Source organism: Salmo salar, chromosome ssa06, assembly GCF_905237065.1.
Source record: "Salmo salar chromosome ssa06, Ssal_v3.1, whole genome shotgun sequence".
NCBI classification, from domain to species: Eukaryota; Metazoa; Chordata; class Actinopteri; order Salmoniformes; family Salmonidae; genus Salmo; species Salmo salar.
In genome coordinates this window covers 36,091,218-36,110,669 of record NC_059447.1, presented here as the reverse complement: position 1 = coordinate 36,110,669, position 19,452 = coordinate 36,091,218, and the positions used below count along the sequence as shown (strand labels likewise).

The window sequence follows — 19,452 nt, the reverse complement described above, 5'->3', positions numbered from 1 at the left end:
CATGTTCACACAAATGGCCTTTTCTGACGTAAGAAAGGCAGCAATTGCTGGCTCCCTGGGAGGCATGACGTCCTTTCCCACCTCTGCAGGAGGGTTCACAGTACTGTCAATATTGGTTAATGACAGACAGACTGACGAGACCCCTCATATGAGCACACAGGAAACCAAACAGTAACAGTGAGAGTATAGGGCAATCTCTCTCCTTGTGCAGTAAGACAGTGCACTATGTGGCCAGAATAGAGAGTTTGAGAACAAGAGTTTGCATGTATAAGGTGACATCACCTTGCAAATGCAAGGTCTACCACACTTGGGCGAGTGACATTAAGTGTGTGTGTGTGTGTGAGACAGACAGACAGACAGACAGACAGACAGACAGACAGACAGACAGACAGACAGACAGACAGAGAGAGAGCTGGTAGTCCACCAAACTACCAGGTGTGAAACAGGGAAGAGACTCATTTGGTATAGAGCAAACCTAACCCACTCCATTAAATATGATTTTTTATTTTTTTTACATCTGGTTAGCAATACTAATTAAGGAAATGATCTCTAAAGAGAAAAACATCCTCACGTGTGCTACATACATTTCCCAATAGAATCCACATACAATTTATTTTCCCTTTCTTACTTCAACTATTTGCACATTACTACAACACTATACATAGCCAGTAATATAAATTGAAATGGCTCTATTCTTTTAAAGCTTTTACTGTTCATTTCTGTTTATTTCACTTTTGTTTATAATCTATTCCACATGCTTTGGCAATGTAAACATGGTTTCCATGCTCTAGTCTAGCATACTCTGTAACTTTCTGTTCTGAGTTACTGTATATCTAATAGGGGCGCCCAAGATTCACATTGATAGCCTTCCCAAAAAGATGCGCTGCACATTCTGCGCAACCAAGATTTTGGTAGGAAACTTGCAGTCCTTTCCTACTCGGGCCGTGGTAGTAGTGTCTACCACTGCGACTGTGATGGGTATCTGTCCTGCTGTACTGAGTTACTCATTGGGTGTATAATCTATTTTTAGCGCCAACAGATGGGGTCACGTGACAGGGGACACACGTCATTAATGTTGTTGGTGGAGGAGCTGAAAATATGGAGGAAAGAGAGTTGTAACAGGGAAAATTAGACATTTCACCCCCCCCAAAAAAGATTATTAAACCGATCAAGAAGTGTAACGGTCGAAGAGGCAATCTCCAAGCAGCGAAAAGGAGAACGACAATCAGGTACGTTATGTTTGCTGGGAGATAATGTATCTTTCGTCTACTGCTGGTAAGAAATGTTTTTATACCGCGATATTTTCGTGTGATGCGTTTGGTTACTTCTGGCTAGCTAACAAGCTAGATAACTTCATAGCGTTCTGTCAGTTTTGATAGCTAGTTAACGTTAGCTAGCAAGCGAAGTTGCTTTAGCTAATGTAAATGTGCACGAATGGATTGTTCTGATTTGGAAAATGTCAAGTTAACCTGACACATAGTATTGGCATCTGATTTAAAGCGTCAGTTAGTCAGGTTGTAATGTTCCCAGACGTCTACTTAGCGTGCTAGCTAACGTTAGCTATCTGGAAGTGGGCTGCTGATAAGCTAACGTTAACGTTACTGGCTAACGCAGGCTAACTTAGCTATCACATTTGAAAAATGTTTTTTTTAGGGTGGCTGCTAAAAGCACTACCGCAGCCGTCGGTGCCCTCCATGGCAATTTGTGTCATCCATGTTTAGCAAATTGTGTTTTTGTTCGAGTTGAAATGACTAGTTTGCCATTTCTGCAATCTCCACTTCTTCTGGTAACCCCCATTGCAGTCGTCAGCAAGTTTGCGACGCCTCATTTTTTAAGGTGATGGTGCCACTTGAGTTGGGGTCCCACTCCCTGCTAGTTGTTTCTATTGGTGTATACAGTTTAATATGCCAAACGTGTGTGTGTGTGTGTGTGTGTGTGTGTGTGTGAGAGAGCGAGGATCCCGCACAGTCAGTAGCCTGTGTTTTTGCATATTCAATATATATGCTAATTAAAATGATGAGCTGCAACAAACACTCAAACTGGACAGTTTTCTCATTCAAAAACTCAATCATGGACACTCTTACTGACAGTTGTGGCTGCTTTGCGTGATGTATTGTTCTCTCTACCTTCTTGCCCTTTGCTGATATCTGTGCCCAATGATTGTACCATGTTTTGTGCTGCTACCATGGTGTTGCTGCCGTGCTATGTTGTCTTAGGTCTCTCTTTATGTCGTGATGTGTGTTTTTTGTCCTATTTTATTTTTCATCCCAGCCCCAGTCCCTGCAGGAGGCCTTTTGGTAGGCCGTCATTGTAAATAAGAATATGTTCTTAACTGTCTTGCCTAGTTAAATGACATTGATGCCACTAGTTTTACTGTGTAAAATAAAAATGTGGATGAAAGGGAAAAATATAATGGCTTAGGCCAACTAATGCAATATCAGTGCCTTCCTTCCCCCCCAAAATACCAATTTGAATTACTGGAAGCACCTTTTATGCCTAGATGGTGAAGTACAGACCGGTAGGTTTCCTCCTGATGTGGAGATGTCTGAATAGTTTCTCCAATTATGGTCAGTGTCAGTTATCACAATGGATTGTCTGCTAGCAAAGGCAAAGTTGTGTTTTTATAGTTACTTTCATGATAGTCATAACTGTTATGAAAGGAACATGACATTTATCAGAGGTAGGCCTAGATACTCAGTGTACAAAACATTACAACACCTCCCTAATATTGTGTTGCACCCCCCTTTTGCCCTCAATTTGTTGGGGCATGGCCTACAAGGTGTCAAGTGTCCCACAGGGATGCTGGCCCATGTTGACTCCAATGCCTCCCACAGTTGTGTCAAGTTGGCTGCATGTCCCTTGGGTGGTGGACCATTCTCAATACACACAGGAAACCGTTGAGTGTGAGAAACCCAGCAGCGTTGCAGTTGACACTCAAACCAGTCCCCCTCGCATCTACTACCATACCCTGTTCAAAGGCACTTAAATATTTGATCTTGCCCATCCACCCTCTGAATGACAAGTGCACATTCCATGTCTCAAGGCTTAAAAATTCTTCTGTAACCTGTCTCCCCCCTTCATCTACACTGATTTGAAGTGGATTTAACAGGTGACATCAATAATGGATCATAACTTTCACCTGGTCAGTTTGTCATGGAAAGAGCAGGTGTTCCTGATGGTTTTTTTTACACGCAGTGTATATTCTACAGTGGATTCCTAAGTAAGATTTTGATTTGTGGCTTGTTCCGTGCATGTACACACTAACATTTTACCTGCAGGCCACCCTTAACCCTATGAAAAGATGTGGTTTTGGCTCGCAAGTCATTTGGCAGTCTTGCACAGCTCCATTGTGCAGAAGTTGGATGGAGCCAGAGAGGTCATGGAGAAGGATTTCCTCCTAAAATGAAATGAATAACAAATTCCTGTCTTTGATTAAGTGTCAAAGATTTGCTAGAGATCAGTTGATTGACAGAAATGCTGCTTCTCACGTGTGTGTGGATGCCTCTCACAGTCCTCGAGTGGCCTTGTGTGTCCTTTTTCATTGACAATGTTAAGTCCTTGTGCATGGAGTTGTTCGGTTTGTTAACTTTAATCATTGGATTTTGTTTGGCATACATTTTAATGTGAAGAATCTCAGCATCACTGTTGCTGTGGAATTGCCCTCCTTTAACAGTCACTCCAAGTAAATGAAGAACCACTGGCTAAACCAGCTCTAGCATCAGCTTTTTTGCTCAAGGTTTGTCTTGTCACACACTCCTGATTTCTGCCCTCTTGGCTATCAGATAAGATCAGGTTAGGGTTATCTGGATACTTTTTGGAACACATCTGCATGTGCCCAGTTGAATTACATGGTGACAGATTTTATTTTATATTTATTTCACCTTTATTTAACCAGGAAGGCTAGTTGAGAGCAAGTTCTCATTTACAACTGCGACCTGGCCAAGATAAAGCACAGCAGTTCGACACATACAACAACACAGTTATACATGGAATAAACAAGCATACAGTCAATAATACAGTAGAAAAAATAAATCTATATACAGTGAGTGCAAATGAGGTAAGATGAGGGAGGTACGACAAATAGGCCATGGTGGCGAAGTAATTACAATATAGCATTTAGACACTGGAATGGTAGATGTGCAGAAGATTAATGTGCAAGTAGATACTGGGGTGCAAAGGAGCTAGATGGCTAGATAAATAAATACAGTATCGGGATGAGGTAGTTGGGTGGGCAATGTGCAGTGATCTGTGAGCTGCTCTGACAGCTGGTGCTTAAAGCTAGTGCGGGAGATATGGGTCTCCAGCTTCAGTCATTTTTATTTTTGCAGTTCGTTCCAGTCATTGGCAGCAGAGAACTGGAAGGAAAGGCAGCCAAAGGAGGAATTGGCTTTGGGGGTGACCAGTGAAATATACCTGCTGGAGCGTGTGCTACGGGTAGGTGTTCCTATGGTGACCAGTGAGCTGAGATAAGGCGGGGCTTTACCTAGCAGAGACTTGTAGATGACCTGGAGCAAGTGAGTTTGGCGACGAGTATGTAGCGAGGGCCAGCCAACGAGAGCGTACAGGTCGCAGTGGTGAGTGATATGGGGCTTTGGTGACAAAATGGATGGCACTGTGATAGACTGCATCCAATTTGTTGAGTAGAGTGTCGGAGGCTATTTTGTAAATTACATCGCCGAAGTCAAGGATCGGTAGGATTGTCAGTTACGAGGATTTGTTTGGCTGCGTGAGTGAAGGAGGCATTGTTGTGAAATAGGAAGCTGATTCTAGATTTAATTTTGGATTGGAGATGTTTAATGGGAGTCTGGAAGGAGAGTTTACAGTCTAACCAGACACCTAGGTATTTGTAGTTGTCCACATATTCTAAGTCAGAACCGTCCAGAGTAGTGATGCTGGACGGGCGGGCAGGTGCGGGCAGTGATTGGTTGAAGAGCATGCATTTAGTTTTACTTGCATTTAAGAGCAGTTGGAGGCTACGGAAGGAGAGTTGTATGGCATTGAAGCTCGTCTGGAGGTTGGTTAACACAGTGTTCAAAGAGGGGCCAGAAGTATACAGAATGGTGTCGTCTGCATAGAGGTGGATCAGAGAATCACCAGCAGCAAGAGCGACATCATTGATGTATACAGAGAAGAGAGTCGGCCCGAGAATTGAACCCTGTGGCACCCCCATAGACTGCCAGTGGTCCGGACAACAGGCCCTCCGATTTGACACACTGAACTCTGTCTGAGAAGTAGTTGGTGAACCAGGCGAGGCAATCATTTGAGAAACCAAGGCTGTTGAGGTTGCCAATAAGAATGTGGTGATTGAAAGAGTTGAAAGCCTTAGCCAGGTAGATGAATACGGCTGCACAGTAATGTCTCTTATCGATGGCGGTTATGATATCGTTTAGGACCTTGAGCGTGGCTGAGGTGCACCCAGATGTCAAGACTTAAAGGGTCACACATTGAGATCCCGTGTTCCATAGGGGACCTCTTGCTTATGAGGAAGGATATACGTAATGTTTGCCTCAGACCATGGCCACTGAACAGTATACATTTTAAATGTGCTTTCTCTATGTGGGTCACTAATGTCTATTTTTGAAATGTGTATCTTTTTATATTCATTGCCTGAATTAAACTTGATGGGTCGAACTTTGCTTCTCTGATCTCGGACACCCAGAATTTAAATATTGCGTAAATGTACTAACGACACTAGCAAAGTCTTCATCCCTCTAAATGGAAACTCTCAGACTTGCCCAAACTGGCTATGTGCCATCCCACAGGCTGTCGACATGCTGCTGCTACTACCATTTTTATGTTACGGGCATCTGTCCACGAGAGATTAGGCCTATTCCTTCACAAAATAGGTTCAGCACATAGTAAGATTGCAACTCTTATGAATTTTTTTTTAAGACCAGTTCTTCAATGACGTGACGCAGAGTCACTTGTCCTGATGAATCACACAAGGTGTTGAAAAGGCTATTGAACAGCCCTGCCCATGCACTGCTCTGAAGATACAGGGCATTGGCGTTCGCCTATTCTGTTTGCAATGCAAAAATGCTTGGAAACTTTGATTCATACACTGTAGAGAACATTCTTTAGGCTACAGTGTGACGCAAAAATAACCTCAGCTGTATGTTAATGATTGAAACATGCTTGCTGTGCTGAAATACTTTTTATTTTTTTTTTTTTTATATATCCTGGAAATCTGGTTACAAGTGTTGATTGGATAAAACCCACAGTTGACAGCCTCCAACCCAGTATACCGTGCACGTTTACAATCCTAGCCCCCAGAAAAGCCTATTCTTGGAGAAATGGGCATGTGACTTAGGCTAAGTGTTGCTGGTTGAAATTCCAGAAGGAATAGTTGCCATCCTCCTACCCTTGAGCAATGTGCTGACCCAAAATTGTTTTGATTGTATCATTTCTGTGAGGCACTTCAGTGTTGGGGGAAAAAAATCATTTGACTGAAGTGAGTAATTTTGGTGTCTGGATCCTAATGAAACATCCTTGGACCAGTTACAAGGCCATTGCCTAGACATGCTTCATTGGACTACATTTTTAATAAACTAACTAGGCCTATCTCTCTCTGCTATTTAAGTGAACAATTTAGCTTCAAGGTAAGTTAATGGTGCCGCACTGCCATTGAGAGCCTGCATGTTCTCTGTTTTGTATGTAAGGTGTGGCGTCAAGGGGAGATGGGGCCCTTTCGTCCCTGCTAGTGGGAAAGGCGCTGCTGAGTGCAGTGTCCCTCCTTTCTCCTTGAGAATCTGCTGGTCGCTCTCTCGCCTTGACTTTGAGGGCTGGCTGAGGGGGATGTGCAGATGGGTTAGTGAGTGTCAGACCCCATCTTTGGTTCTGTTTATAAGAGCACAAAGGATCCTCCTTATGTGGTTCTGATTTTGGACCAGACCTGACTCAGTGTCACAGGCCTTTCTGTTGCATTGCCGGAAGGCCATTGCATTCATAAATGCTATCCAATAAAGTTGACCGCAGCCCATTTAAACATGAAGCACATTCAATTGTTGCAAATTGATTTGCTCCTGCTTAAAGCTCCCCCTGCAATTCTAAGAATTTCTTGGTGTACAATTTCTGTGCTTCATATGTTGAACCATTTTAAGTCGTGACTTCAAGCGAAGGCTGATGCCGAGGACAGAGCATGTCGCTTAGCAGCACTTCCTGGCTGTTGGTGGGATACTTATTTTCAGTGATAATGCGAGGAGGCGGAGACCCCCACTTAGGCTATTCTCTGGCTGAGTCTGCTTGCACCATCACGCAGTCGTACTGCAAAGGGGAAGAAAAAAAAAGATGAGCTGATATTTTTATCCCCATTCGCACGTCCTTAGGATAATGCAGCCGGTGAAAGCGGCTAGGCCAGCAGTCAGAGGTGGTTAAAGGTTCTAAATACCCTGCGACAAGGCATCCCATTATCCCTGTGACACGGTTTCTATAACCAAGCTTCCTGTGTATGCCGTGATGAAGCCAGGCCCTTGCCGGAGCATGTCATCTGACCGAGTGCCTTGGGATCCTGCAGGGGGAAGAGTTGCTTACCAACATCTGGAATATCACACGGAGAGCCATTTGCTTAGCCCCATACCACACTCTAGACACGCTTTCAGATTTAGCTGACATATTGTAAGCAATTAGAGGAAATGTCATCCTCTGTGGGTGTACAGGAGAAAGGTTAATGGCACTTAGTCCCTAACTTTAGAAAGGCTGCATAAAATGAACAATTTCAAAAAGTATAATTTCATTTGTAGATATTTCTTGCAATTGGTGCAACAATGCCTTCATGTCACTAATTGGCCTTGGTGATTTTTGGTATCTAAATGTGTGAATGACTAAATTTACATGTTCTTGTCGTTAGTCTAATCCTCATGACTGTTCCCAGATAACAAAACCCCAGAGAAGATGAATATATTTAGCCGATGTGCTGACAAGAGGCCAGTGTTAAACCGGAGGGGACATCTGAAGAGAGTAGTTTTAAGAGCATTAAACGATCAGCGACGTGTTTGGGCACAGCGCCTGAGAGCCTTGCTTCAGTGCGGAAGGCACAGGGACCGTGTGGTACTGCATGGGCTTTCAGCGCTAACTCCACTCCATTAAATCATACGGCTTAGAGGCAAGACTTCCGCGACTGAGTGGGACTTAGATCCGCTTTCCAGGAATTACACTGCAGTGGTAATTAGGGCTGGGCGATATGGCCTAAAAATCATCTAGATTTTGTTCACGTTTATGGCCGATTTTAACTTTTATTTGTGTGTGTACCAGTCTGGACACCTACTCATTGAAGTGTTTTATTTTTTTGTATTATTATAATTTTTTTTTAAACAATTTTCTACATTGTAGAATAATAGTGAAGACAAACTATGAAATAACACATGGAATCATGTAGTAACCAAAAAAGTGTTAAACAAATCAAAATATAGTTTATTTGAGGTTCTTCAAAGTAGCCACCCTTTGCAATGATGACAGCTTGGCACACTATTGGCATTTTCTCAACCAGCTTCACCTGGAAGGAGTTCCCACACATACTGAGCACTTGTTGGCTGCTTTTCCTTTTACTCTGTGGTCCAACTCATCCCAAATATTCAATTTGGTTGCGGTCGGTTGATTTGTGGAGGCCAGGTCATCTCATGCAGCCCTCCATCACTCATTATTGGTCAAATAGCCCTTACACAGCCTGGAGGTGTGTTGGATCATTGCCCTGTTGAAAAACAAATGATAGTCCCAATCAGCGCAAACCAGATGGGATGGTGTATCGCTTCAGAATGCTGTGGTAGCCATGCTGGTTAAGTGTGCCTTGAATTCTAAATGAATCAGACGGTGTCACCAGCAAAGCACCATCACACCACCTTAATGCTTCACGGTGGGAACTACACATGTGGAGCTCATCCGTTCACCTACCCTGCGTCTCACAAAGACACGGCAGTTGGAACCAACAATCTCAAATTTGGACTCACCAGACCAAAGGACAGATTTCCACCAGTCTAATGTCCTTTTGTTCGTGTTTCTTGGCCCAAGCAAGTCTCTTCCTATTGGTGTGGTTTAGTAGTGGTTCCTTTGCAGCAATTTGACCGTGAAGGGCTGATTTCACACAGTCTCCTCTGAACAGTTGATGTTGAGATGTATGTTACTTCAACTCTGTAGGATTTATTTTGACTGCAATCTGAGGTGCAGTTAACTCTAATGAACTTAACCTCTGCAGCAGATGTAAAACAAAGGAGATGGGCGTAGACTACAGCTCCGCTACGGGGAGCTCCATCACCAACAAACTATCATGGGCCAAACACACCAAGACAGTGGTGAAGAGGGCACGACAATGCCTATTCCCCCTCAACCGACTGAAATGATTTGGCATGGGTCCCCAGATCCTCAAAGTTCTACAGCTGCACCATTGAGAGCATCCTGACTGGTTGCATCACCGCCTGGTATGGCAACTGCTCGACCTCAGACGGCAAGGCACTACAGAGGGTAGTGCGAATGGCCCAGTACATCACTGGGGCCACGCTTCCTGTCATCCGGGACCTCTATACAAGGCGGTGTCAGAGGAAGACCCTAAAAATTGCTTAACCTGTTAGGGCTAGGGGGCAGTATTGACACGGCTGGATAAAAAACGTACTCGATTTAATCTGGTTACTACTCCTGCCCAGTAACTAGAATATGCATATAATTATTGGCTTTGGATAGAAAACACCCTAAAGTTTCTAAAACTGTTTGAATGGTTGTGAGTATAACAGAACTCATATGGCAGGCAAAAACCTGAGATTTCAAGCAGGAAGTGGCCTGTCTGAGAAGTAGTGTTTCATCTTGGCTCTTTTTATTGAAGACTCAGGATCTGTGCAATAACGTGACACTTCCATAGGGTCTCAGAGCCCGGGAAAAAGTGTGGTTAGATTAACGAGAGTCTTATCTTTAAAATGGTGTAAAATAGTCATATTTTTGAAAAATTGAATGGCATATCTAAGGATTTGAATAACGCGCCACAGGATTCAACTGGCTGTTGAGTAGGTGGGACGCAAGCGTCCCACCTAGCCCATAGAGATTAAGAATCCAGCCACCCTAATCATAGGTCCCCCCCCTATTACCTCGACTAACCTGGTGCCCCGCACATTGACTTTGTACCGGTACCTCCTGTATAAAGCCTCACTACCGTTATTTTATTGTTGCCCTATGTTTCTTAAAAAAAAAAATGTAACTTCAGTTTATTTTAGAAAATCACTTCTTGACACTTTGTTGGTTATGGGCTTGTAAGTAAGCATTTCACTAAGGTCTACACCTGTTGTAGTCGGCGCATGTGACAAATACAGTTTGATTTGAGCTCTGAGTCTTCCTTTTCTGTGGCGGTCGTCATGAGAGCCAGTTTCATCATAGCGCTTGATGGTTTTTGCAACTGCACTAGAAGAAACTTATTGAAGTTCTCAAATTTCCGCATTGACTGACCTTCATGTCTTAAAGTAATGATGGACTGTCGTTTCTCTTTGCTTATTTGCGCTGGTCTTGCCATAATATGGAGTTGGACTTTTACCAAATAGGGTAATCTTTTGTATACCACCCCCACCTTGTCACAACACAACTGATTGGCTCAAATGCATTACGAAGGAAAGAAATTCCATAAATGAGCTTTTAAGGCACACCTGTTAATTGAAATGCATTCCAGGTGACTCATGAAGCTGGTTGAGAGAATGCCAAGAGTGTGCAAAGCTGTCATCAAGGCAAAGGGTGGCTACTTAGAACAATCTCATCTATCTATTATATATATATTATACACAACTTTTCTTTGGTTACTACATGATTCCATATGTGTTATTTCATAGTTTTGATGTCTTCACTACTATTCTACAATGTAGAAAATAGTAAAAATAAAGGAACCCTTGAATGAGTAGGTGTGTCAACTTTTGACTGGTGCTGAAAAGTGTCTCCCTATTTATATTTTAAAAAAAAGATGGAGAACAAGCTATGAATGAAAATTACTGGAGTTTTGGTACAGACAACTAGTGCACATAGCAGACTGCACCCTTTGTTTGCCTGTATAGGTTACTGTTTGCCATCTGTGCTTTTCAAAAAAGAGTAAATAGATGTACAATATCAGTATGGAATTATCATTTAAAGGCATGCTCTGATATAGACTTCCAACATTAAACAAATATTTGCAGAAATGCCGAATCTTTACGTCGTCATCATCAGTCACCCAAGCCTTACTTGTGTAAAATGCCACATTCTGAGCCTCAGTGCCACTTTGGTCAGGTTTCTGTGTAGAATATATAATTTACTGTAGTGCAGCCCTATGGTTAGATTAGGCACAAAGACTATCCAGTGTTTGCTGAAATGAGGGAGCTGGTGATTAAATCTGGTTGATAATGCCTACTCCGACTTGTGTTGAGACATAGTGGGGGGGCTCTCTGGCCACGTCCTGCCCCTGCAGTTGCTTCCTCTGCCCAGTAGGTGAGGCCGCAGGTCCAGGGAGGGACACTGTCCAAAATGCAGGGTGCCCCAGTGGGCTGTGGAATTGCCAGGACTCCTGTAGGATGCAGACCCAACAGCAGCTGCAGAGCAAACCGAGATGAATGGGGATTAAGCATAAAGCAGGCACTTTGTTAGACCTTTTTACAGTGTGGCGTAATGGTGCCAACATCGCCCGTTAAGGATTTAACCAGGAGGTTGCATGTTCAAATACCCAAAAGTCATCGCTGTCTAATAATGAGAAAGACGTAATTGGCACTGCGCCAGTGTTCATCCAGCTGTGTGAATACAAAATATGTACATTTGTATGATGTAATTTGCTCTGGACAAGGTCTGCAAAGTGTGTGAATAACCTCTTTGTATAAACAACATAATGCACATTTTATTGCTTGTGATTAGGCTACCTTGACAGGAGTTTATTGAAATGATTTAGAATATTTGCTGCTTTCGGAACACCGCTCCAATATCCAATGATAGGGCGTGGCGCGAATTACAAACTCCTCAAAAATCCCAAAACTTCAATTTTTGAAACATATGACTATTTTACAGCATTTTAAAGACAAGACTCTCCTTTATCTAACCACACTGTCCGATTTCAAAAAGGCTTTACAACGAAAGCAAAACATTAGATTATGTCGGCAGAGTACCCAGCCAGAAATAATCAGACACACCCATTTTTCAAGCTAGCATATAATGTCACAAAAACCAAAACCACAGCTAAATGCAGCACTAACCTTTGATCTTCATCAGATGACACTCCTAGGACATTATGTTATACAATACATGCATGTTTTGTTAAATCAAGTTCATATTTATATCAAAAACCAGCTTTTTACATTAGCATGTGACGTTAAGAACTAGCATACCCACCGAACACTTCCGGTGAATTTACTTAATTACACACGATAAACGTTCACAAAAAACATAATTATTTTAAGAATTATAGATACAGAACTCCTTTATGCGATCGCGGTTTCCGATTTTAAAATAGCTTTTGCAATATTCTGAGTAGATATCCCGGCCATCACAGGCTAGCTATTTTGACACCCACAAAGTTTGGTACTCACCAAACTCAGATTTACTATAAGAAAAATTGGATTACCTTTGCTGTTCTTTGTCAGAATGCACTCCCAGGACTTCTACTTCCACACCAATGCTGTTTTTGTTCCAAATAATCCATAGTTATATCCAAATAGCGGCGTTTTGTTCTTGCGTTCAAGACACTATCCGAAGGGTGACGCGCCGGCGCGTATCGTGACAAAAAAATTCAAAATATTCCATTACCGTACTTCGAAGCATGTCAAACGCTGTTTAAAATCAATTTTTATGCGATTTTTCTCGTAAAATAGCGATAATATTCCCACCGCGAGACGTTTTCGTTCAAAGACTGAAAATGTCAAATGGACTCTTCACGTGCACGCGCGCACCCGTTTCATTGTTCTCAGATCGACCACTATCCAAATGCGCTACTGTTTTTCAGCCAGGGACTGCAGAGTCATCATTCCCTGTTCTGGCGCCTTCTGAGAGCCTATGGGAGTCTTAGAAAATGTCACGTTACAGCAGAGATCCTCTGTTTTCGATAAAGAGGCAATAGAAGGCCAAGAAATGGTCAGAGGGCACTTCCTGTTTAGAATATTCTCAGGTGTTGGCCTGACATGAGTTCTGTTATACTCAGACACCATTCAAACAGTTTTAGAAACTTTAGGGTGTTTTCTATCCAAATCAAACAATTATATGCATATTCTAGTTTCTGGGCAGGAGTAATAACCAGATTAAATCGGGTACGTTTTTTTATCCGGCCGTGAAAATACTGCCCCCTATCCTAAACCGGTTAAGGTGAAACGGCGCCCCTGCTCGCCCCAGCGCATTTATTGTTTTTGATTTGTTGATGAAACTGAGGAGAGGAGCATCTAGTATGGCAACAACAAAAAATGTGCAGTACCTCTGTTATATCGTGCATGCAATATGAGGGAAATGAACTCAGTTGTTTGAAGTAACTTCTGTTGTAATATCGCAAATGGACGTGGCATATTCACCAAGTACCAATTCCAGCATTTTTAAAGGCTATTTGGAATAAAGAGAATATAGATTTTTCATATTTATGTTGGGCAGAACCCTGGATGAATGAAATCAGACCTCCCATGGTGAAATCCCCTTGTAAGAATGTATGACATGGATATAATAGCTATACTAGAGATCTAGGAACCAACAACTAAGGTTTTTAATTTGCGACCTAAGAAATAGACCATCATACATAAGCAGGGAGAAATTTACACAAGTAATTTAGAATGTGTTTTCACATTCACACGGTGATGAAATGACTAAGTAGCTTATTGATTTAGAACAGAGGCCCAGCTTAGAAAGATGGCACATATTGACACTGTCCATTTGTCCACTCACCATGCTCAATGACCCCAGGTGAGACTGGGGGCCAGTATTGGTATTGCAGCGCTATGCCTCTCCTCCTCCATCCCCAGGGGGAGTGTGGGTATCGTAGTGTCTCTGCAGACCCTAGGCTGCATGACTCATTCCATTAACAGCTCTGCGAGTGCTTTTCGGTGGAGGCAAACTGACTGACTCCCTCACCTTCCCTCCTCAAAGCAAAACAATTTTCCACATTTCAGACACACTGACAGTGTCTGAAACTAGACTTTTTTGAGTTAAAGAAAGTGTTTTAATGGTAGTCTGGAGTGGAATAATGTCAAATCATTGGTCATCTCTGTTTATCATGGTGGTAGTTGGGGAGGGAGAGTTGCAAATGGAGGTAGCCCAGCTGCTTATTTGGCCTGTGCGTAACAACTAATCTTGACTGGCAGATCACCTACTCTGTCATTGCCTGACTAAGCAAAATTGGAGTCGAAAACTAACATTACTGAATTACTTATGAATGAATGAATGCTGGCCATGCTATTGGCAGTGGCCAGGGCTGTGAGGAGATATGGATACCAGGATCCTTGAACTGCAGTAGGCTAACTCCTGTTCATTTGTGACTATTGCAGTGGGATTGATTCGAGGAAGGGGAGGAGCCTACTGATCCACCATACCTCTGGACCAAAGCCATGGCCGACTCCGAAGACCCACTTTAGAACCTTCAGTCCATTCCCAAACACAAGCAAATACACACTCGCCTAAGGCTTTATCATCCTAATTCTTATTACCGTCAACTTGACTGAGTTTTGGAACAACAAAGATCACTAGCGCAATCATCTCTGGCTTCTCCGTTCATTTCTGCCAACACCACAGGTAAGTCTGCTTTTCTTTCCTCCAGCTTTTTTTCCTTCATGAAATGCTGAAGAAGCCCACCCCCCGTGACCTCTTACCCCTCTGATCCTGTCCATGAACTTCCCTCAGGACGTTACTCATGTGTTGTGATTTCCCTGAGTAATTTACAAGTTTGTTTGACGACAGGAAACCAGCATCTCAAAGTCCGGTGCTTTCATGGTGGCTGTATGGTTCACCATTGAACTTGTACACACATTATTACTTTTATCTTAAAGAAGTCAGCAAACTGGAGTGATAATTCAGAATTATCTCCAGTAGTAGGATGTGTTTATGGGTCTCTTAAACAATATACATTTTTTTTTTTTTTTTAGGCTTGCTCTCATGATTCCAGTTGAAGTTCCTCTACACATGGGCTATCCTATATCAGAATAAATCCTAACAACAACAACCTGTGGATTCTCTTACTGGCTGCTCTCTTCTCCAATCTCTTTCTGTCTATATTTAGAACTGCTGACGACTGACCAGACCTTTATTAACCTCCCATCCCCCTAATGACGTCTTTGAATGTCACTGGGTGCCGTGGCAACCCTGACTGTTCTGTGAAAGGCCTGGAGGGTTGTCTGCTCATTGGACAGTACACTAGAGCGAACATGACTGACTTTTTTTTTTTTTTTGTGCAATGAGTATGAGTCGTAAGTAGCTTGTGTATAGCTAGTATCTTTGGAGATATATATATATATATAGTGTGCGTGTTGTGTGTCTTTCTTTTAATAGCATTTGAAGCAGTAGGGCAGGAAGGTCTTCCGATCGGTATTTTGTTTATCGTTCATTACAATAAGTAGCCTATAGTAGAGAAATATGAAGTTTGAAATGAAATACATTTTTCTAATACACTGCCTTCAAAGTATTCATATCCCTTGACTTATTCCACATTTTTGTTGGACTGGTAACAAAAAATATATTTTGAATTCAATCTACACACAATACCCCATAAGTGTTCGCATTTTTAACTATTTAATTTGTCTGTCTACCTGGTGGACCTGGAGATCTGTTGCTAAATTAAGTGCGCCCATGGCGCTGGCCAAGCTGATAGGCTAGTATCAAACTTGTAGGCACTGATTTGAGCTATGTGAGATATCATAACTTCTAAACACGACCAGAGAGAGACTGTCAAATAATACAGCAAGAGGTGCTGTTTTTATAAGTGAGTTCATGTAGAATTTTTTTATTTTTTTTATTCAGCACTGTTACATTTTTATTCAAAACTATTACAAAACATACAACTCCTACTCGCGCTGCAATGAATGAATAGCCGAGTGTATAGATGGCCTTGGGTTTTTATTATTAGCAGTTTGTCGTGTTTATTTGAATATTTCACTTTCTCTGGTCATAGGAACATTTCATTTATGCTTGAGGCAGGTGCGGTGCGACTCGAGTTTCACCATCAGGTGGAAGACTGTGTCCCCTCTCCTCCGGTGAGACTGACCAGAGAAAGGAGAGAGCAGGGACCACGAGAGGCTGACCCTCTGCTGCTCTTTCTCTCCCTCCGCTGAGACTAATGCTGTGTTCAAAACAACTAGGAACTTGGGCATCTACGACTTCAATGCACTCAAGCCAACTGGGAACTCGGAAATAAACGAGATCTGACTGGGAAAAATATTGTGTTTAAAAAAAAAAAAAAGTCATCAACTTGGAATTCCAAGGCGTAAAATAAATAAATGAGTTTTTCATCAGTTCAGTCGTCTTAATCACCATCAGATGCAGGTAGCTTACCATCTGTCCAGTAAAAATAAATATTTGAATTATTTCAATTTATTCTCCGCTGTGGCTCGCAAGTGCTACACCAAATTATGATCTATTTTGTTATCAAAGCTTGACTTTTGAAATATAATGTGGTCTGAGAAGAACAATATTGCCAGGCATATGGCCAATATGCTTTGATAATGTATTAGGCCTGCCTACTGCACAAACCTGATTCCTACAGAACAGTTTTTATTAGGTTAATGTTAGAAAAAATTAAGTCATGTTTAAAAAAAATATAAGTTGTAGATATCAGCATACTTTTTTTTAATGCAAAAGTGATCTTTACTCAAAGGTTGGTGACCATGGCCTCAATGACAAAATGAAAATGTATTTTTAGACATTTTTGATACATTTTTTATTGAAAATGAAATACAGAAATATTACATTTACATACGTATTCACAACCCTGAGTCAATACTTTGTGGAAGCACTTTTGGCAGTGACTACTGCTGTGGCTTTCTGGGTAAATCTCTAAGAACTTTTCACACCTGGATTGTGCAATATTTGCCTTTATTTTTTTAATATATTTTTTCCCCCCCCAAATTCTTCAAGCTCTGTCAAATTGGTTGTTGATCATTGCAAGGCAACCATTTTCAGGTCTTCCCATCAATTTAAGTCAAAACTGTAACTCGGCTCCTCTGGAACATTCACTGTGTTCTTGGTAAGCAACACCCGTGTAGATTTTGCCTTGTGTTTTAGGTTATTGTCCTGCTGAAAGTTGAATTCATCTCTGTGTCTGGTGGAAAGCAGACTAAACCAGCTTTTCCACTAGGATTTTGTCTGTACTTGGCTCCATTCTGTTTATTTTTTTTAAATCCTGAAACTCCCTAGTCCTGAATGATTGCAAGCATACCCTTAACATGATGCAGCCGCCACTATGCTTGAAAATATGGAGACTGGTACTCTGTATATAGCTTTGTTAATGTGTAACTTTTTTTTATTTTTTACTTTAGTTTATTTGGTAAATATTTTCTTAACCAACAATGCAGTTCAAGAAAGGGTTAATGGCTTGTAAGTAAGCATTTTACGGTAAAGTCCACACCTGTTGTATTTGGCGCATGTGACAGTTTGATTTATTTCATGTATTGGATTTGCCCCTTACAACATAACACTTTGTATTCAGGACAAAATGTTTGTCACATTTTTTGCAGTATTACTTTAGTGCCTTTTTGCAAACAGGATGCATGTTATGAGATTTTAAATTCTGTACAGCCTTCTCTTCACTCTGTCAATTAGGTTAGTAACTACAATGTTGATCCATTTTCTCCTATTACAGCTGTTAAACTCTAACTTTTTTAAAGTCACCATTGACCTCATGGTGGAAATCCCTAAGCGGTATCCTTCCTCTCTGGCAACTGAGTTAGGAAAGACGCCTGTATCTTCGTAGTTACTTTTTTTTATTTTATTTTTTTAACACACATCTACTACTAATATGTGCCGTTTGCGAGGCATTCGATTCAACCAGAGGTTTTCCGTGTTTTGAAATTCACTGCTCGACTGAGGGACCTTTACAATTATCTGTATGTGTGAGATACAGAGATGAGGAAGTCATTCAAAAATGGCATTAAAGATGCACTATGCAGAAATCGCTCCACCTTTTCCTGGTTTCTAAAATTCGAATAGTTTGCATAATTTCTGTTTGACAGAACAAGTGTCGAGAATCATTGTACTTTTTTTTTTTTTTTTTTAATCACAGAAATATATTTTCCATAACAGTATTGTATTTTCTGCTGTTTTGAAGATAATGTGCAAAAACAAAACTTAACAGGAAGCATAGAAATAATGTGAATTTGTTCGGTTCTCCTAAGAAGTTACATATTGCAGCTTTAAACACTTACTGCACACAGAGCGAGTCCATGCAACTTATTATGTGACTTGTTAAGCACATTTTTACTCCTGAACTTAGGCTTTCCATAAGAAAGGGGTTGAATACTTAAGACATTTTTCAAAAAGAAATTGAAAAACACCTCCACTTTGACATTATGGGGTATTGTGTGTGTGTGTGTGTAGGCCAGTGAAAAATCTCAGTAACAATTATTTTTTTTACCTTTCTGGCGCAGGCGTTCCGCTAGCGACCCACCTCGACAACATCCGGTGAAATTGCAGAGTGCCAAATTCAAAATACAGAAATAATATATATTTCAACCGGACAATAGCGTATTCAATAGAAAGGAAAAACAACGAAGGGCGCGCAATCAGTCACGCGCGCAAACCAGCTCTGCATTCTTCCTCAGTCCACTGAGAGAAAGGTCTCACTCTTCTTCATTTTTCAGAAAACAAGCCTGAAACAATGTCCAACGACTGACATCTAGTGGAAGCCATAGGAACTGCAATCTGGGTCCTAACCCAATACATACTCTATAGGCATTCAATTGAAAATACCCACATCAAAAAAATCCCACTTCCTGGATGGATTTTCCTCAGACATTGTTTTAACAGTTTTGGAAACTTTAGTGTTTTCAATCCAAATCTACCAATTTATATGCATATCCTAGCTGTTAATGGGACAATTGATGGCTACAACCATCAAACAAGTAGTAGTAGTTTTAAAGGATAAAAAGTGGGTACACAACATTAGCTAAACTTAGCATTCTGTTTATCATTATTCAGGTAATTTGTCGCAATATGGATTTTTGCCCATATCGCCCAGCTGTAGTGGTTTGTACATATTATATGACCAACCAATCTCCAATGGATGAGCCCTCTGTCACTGGGCAAAGGCACAATCACAGCCATATTTACAATCTCATTTTCGCTGTATAATGAGTTAAAACTAAGGGCCTTTTTAAAAAAAAAAATTATGTTCCTTTGGACCGTGCTTGTTTCCAGAAAGGTTTTGACTCCGTTCCAATATGAGGGGCAAGTTCCTATCTTGACTGCAGGAACATATTGATTTGCATCAATCAACACAAGCTCAACCAGCCGCTTACAGACATTCTCTATTTCCTTTCATTCGTTGTCCTTCTTTCTCACATTCTTTTTTTT

General features: G+C 41.4%; 1 protein-coding gene across 2 annotated transcripts in view; it reads left to right on the top strand.

The window, feature by feature from the left end:
- Window positions 1-969: 969 nt before the first annotated feature.
- Window positions 970-19,452, top strand: part of LOC106607176 (histone deacetylase 5) — a 79,701-nt gene continuing 61,218 nt past the window's right edge. The window contains exons 1-2 of one of the 2 annotated variants that reach the window (XM_014203848.2): window positions 970-1,229; window positions 14,442-14,685. The gene's annotated coding sequence lies outside the window, so the exon portion shown is untranslated. The remainder of the gene's footprint in view (window positions 1,230-14,441; window positions 14,686-19,452) is intronic. The other variant, XM_014203850.2, reaches the window with a different exon arrangement.